We start from the raw sequence: 3,921 nt of genomic DNA, 5'->3' as shown, positions 1-3,921 counted from the left end.
TGGGGTGGCCATGGAGCAGGGCAGCGCCCGAGGCCTGGGAGGCACAGGGTGCCCTCGGGGACCCCTGCAGGACCCGCTTCTGCCCCCGGCCTGCCTCCCCACCTTCCGGCGGCACCCTCAGCCCCCCCTAGGTCTCGTTAGGGCTGCATTTCTTACAGTCAGTAAAGGCTGTCAGGAGTGAGCGTGCCGGACCCCCTGCAGCCTGCCGGGCCTCTGGGACAAGCTGGTCCTGGCGCCCAGGGTGGGGGCTGTTGTCTCTTGGGGGAAACTGAGGTTACCGTCGGGGACATGGCATCAAGGACAAAGCCAGCCTCGCTGAGCGCTCCTCATCCAAACCCGCCCGTCTGCTTGGGTTGGGGTGAGGGGGCCGCAGGAATAAAGAACTTTCTGGGCTGTACCCCAACCCCAGTGCTGGAAGTGACTGAGCACTCCCTAAAGGACCGAGCGTGTCCCCCTCCCCCTCTGTGGCTGCAGCCTGTGCAGGCGGCCCCCCCACCACGCGAAGATTCTCACAATCGGCATTTAAGTTGGGAACGGGAAGACAGATCTGTTTCAGGGTTTTCAATTATTTAAACTCAAATAGAGGTTTCTCTAGGAAAAAAAAAAAAATGACTGAAAAAATAATTTCTTTTGCTTTTTTTTTTTGAGAAGAGAAATACGTAGACGCCCTCTGCCCTTTGTGTGAAAGCTGTTTTGCGACGCTTGAGGATCGCCCATATCCCCAAGACCGGAGCTGGAATGTTGGGGGGAAACCCCCACGTCCCATTCATTCCTGGACGCCCCTCACAGCATGAAATGAGGGAACGGACGGTGCATTGAGATTTTCGCCAGCCAGCGGGCCACAGGGCTGGCTGTCCAGACGGGATGCACTTGTTTAAGGTGAAGATGCAGCACAGACCCCTCCCCTCAGGAGGGCACAGCTAAAGCAGCCACCTCAGAGCCATTCCCCCGGGGCCCAGCCCCACGGCCCGCAGGAGGGGAATCTGGTGTTTATAGGCCCCGGGTGTTTATGGCGGGTGCTTCCGGCCCTGCTGGACAGAGAGGACCAACCCGAGACTTTGTGACTTTTCCTGTGCATTTCCTTCCACCTGGCACACAATGTGTCCTTATTGTCCCTGTAATTACTGAGCTGGCCCGCGTGCTCTCTCTCAACTAGAATCTTTATGTGTGCGTGTGCGTGTGTGTGTGTGTGTGTGTGTGTGTGAGAGTGAGTGTGCGCACAATCACATTTATCTCTTTGATTCATTTAACTGAGGGCAGGGCACTGGATAGGATCTCAAAAGAAGCATTCCTTGCTCTAGGATGATTTATGACAGCTCTTGAAAACACCTGTTTTCAACTTATCCTTTCATAAAAAAAAAAAATCAGACTTAATATCTGGTTTCTTTAAAATATGTACAAAAATCACCCTATGTAACCATCTTAAGTTAAAAAAAAAAACCCACATAATTAAAATGAAACTCTATTTAAGAATAATCATAAGAAAGCCTCCTAAATTTGGGAGCCTGCTTCTCTAGGTCACCGTACACACTCTCGTGTGGAATTCCAATCGTTTCTTAGTAATTACTATTTTCTGTGCAAGAGAGGGAAACGGGTGACTGCTTGAAAACGGGCTCTGCGATGCAATGCAGCAGGGGAATCACTCAGAGCACTGAAGCATCATTTCGATGGGTGCAGACCAAAAAAGAGTCACTTCGGAGGACAAAAACGAAAACCATCTTTTAACACGTCCCTTAGGGCAAGAGTCGGCCTTCAAAGTCACATTATCGACATAATGAGCCCGTAAGGGGAACAGCGCTGGCACTGAACAAACTTAGCTCTCTCTCCACAGCGACGCTGGTACCTCTGGGAACCCGAGTCTTCAGGAACCCCGCAGAGCCAGCCCACACGGAAGGTGGGGGCCCCCTTGCACAAGCCGATCACCGCGGCGGGCCCCGAGAGGCGTCCCGGGCACCCTCTTCCTTCTGGAGGGCTCTGGCGCCATGCTCCCCGACCCCGATCCTGCCTGGGCACTCACGCGAAAGCTCTCCGTCCCCGACATCAAACGGGCAGCGGCCTGGAAGCAGGACCTGGTCTGAGCGACCGCCACACGCCTAATTAATGACCCTGCTGGTCGCAGCTGGAAGAGCTGAGCTGGGGGTGATTAATTAAATTAGCTGGCAGAGGAAATTACAGTGGAAAAGCCAAAGTTTGATTGCCCCATAATTAACCGCAGTGCAAATAATATCTGCATCTATAACTTCCAGCGATGAGATCAGAAGCCAATTGAATTTGGCACTGATTGAAGCTGTAAATATCCTGTGGTGAAAAATGATAGGTTTGTTCTAGAGGGAAAACTTACAGAAATGGACCTCTAGCAAATGTGATCGGGGAAAAGGGCACGGGGGGACGGCGGGACGGAAGACTTACCTTTCAAGCTGCCTTTTCCAGACATTAAAACGACTCTTTTTTCTTATTCCTTTTGGGCACTGACTAGGTGTGCTCCCCTACACAGCCCGTCTCTCAATTTCAGATTGGACTTTTCCATGCCTGGAACCTGTGTGTTAGGGTTCTGTTTCCCTCCCTCGTTCCAGGGATTAAAACTCAATTCTAAAATAATTTCATAGGCCGATACAAGGGGACCGCTTTTATCTCCCCTAAAAGAGGAATATTCTATTTAGACCATCAAATGTGTGAGCTATTGCTGCTTTTCTGGATAATGACATTTTTTTCCTCCTTTGTAACAATTTCATGTTCAAAATATGGCTTCATTTAGCGATAGGATTCTACTCAAAAGAAAAAAAAAAGTATTTTATACGGATAATTGCCCTGCAGAAAACTACAGGACGTTCAGCAGACAGAAACACCACATTTTCTACCATCCCCAGATTTTCACTAAGTTATTTCAAGGCAGAAGTCACGCAGCCCTGCTGGAGGAGCTTTCACTAATGAGTTGGTGGCTTTTGACCAAGAGGTGTGGCATCTGCCTGGCAATTGGTCAAGATTTCACTCCGATCCTGACACGCGGGAAGCCTCAATCAAATGGAAGGAACACTACAGGTGTGGTAAATACGCGACATACGGAGCGACAACATTTTCGTGTTTTTACGGCTCACGGGGCGTCCCCAGGCATTTCTCCTCAGAGGCGGGCAGCACCGCGCAGGTAGGACAGTGACCGTTCTTCTCATTTTTTTTAGAATTAAGACAGCCGAGGCTCTGGGTGGTCGGTGGCGCGCAGAGTTTGACCCAGCCCCCCGGCAGGTGCCCACTGGCCTAGGACCCTCGCCCTTCCGGACTCCACGTGGTTGTCCTCACACGTGGCTCCACCTGCCCACAGATGGCACACCTGGATGGTCAGAGACATGTACGCAGGGCCGCGGCCACACTGGGGGTCTGACGAGGACAGAACCACGAGGCAGGCAGACGAAGGCTCCCCGGAGACGGCCGCGTCCGGTCCCTACGCCCTGGGAATGCGTTACCCCACGCGGCCATGTGACTGGGGGGTCGGAGTCAGTGGCTGTGACGAGAGGGGCAAAGGTCGTGACGGCCAGGGTAAGCGGGCGCCTCCACAAGAAAACGCGCCCCCCACGCCCCCGCGCCGAGCCTCTGGAAGGAACGTGGCCAGGTCACCCACCTTGGGCTGCTGACCTGCAGAACTGCTCAAAGACGCGTTTGTGGGGGTCTGTCACCAGGCGGCAAGAATCTCGCGTCCACATCCAGCAGAACAAGGACTGGATGGAGCCCAGCCGAGGGCACGTGGGCTGGCGGGCCCTGCGGAGCTGGCTGCTGGGGTGGCCGGCTAAGGGCCGCTAAGCCTAACACCTGGTAGCACCAGGCCCTGGGGGGCTGCCCGCGGCGCCCCCAGCCTGCGTGACCGAGCCCGGAACACGGGTGACCCGTCCCTGGCAGGTGCGTGACCGAGCCCGGAACACGGGTGACCCG

This window comes from Pteropus alecto, unplaced genomic scaffold, assembly GCF_000325575.1.
Source record: "Pteropus alecto unplaced genomic scaffold, ASM32557v1 scaffold143, whole genome shotgun sequence".
Classification (NCBI taxonomy): Eukaryota; Metazoa; Chordata; class Mammalia; order Chiroptera; family Pteropodidae; genus Pteropus; species Pteropus alecto.
The sequence above is the reverse complement of the archived record's forward strand: the minus strand, read 5'-3'. Positions refer to the sequence as shown.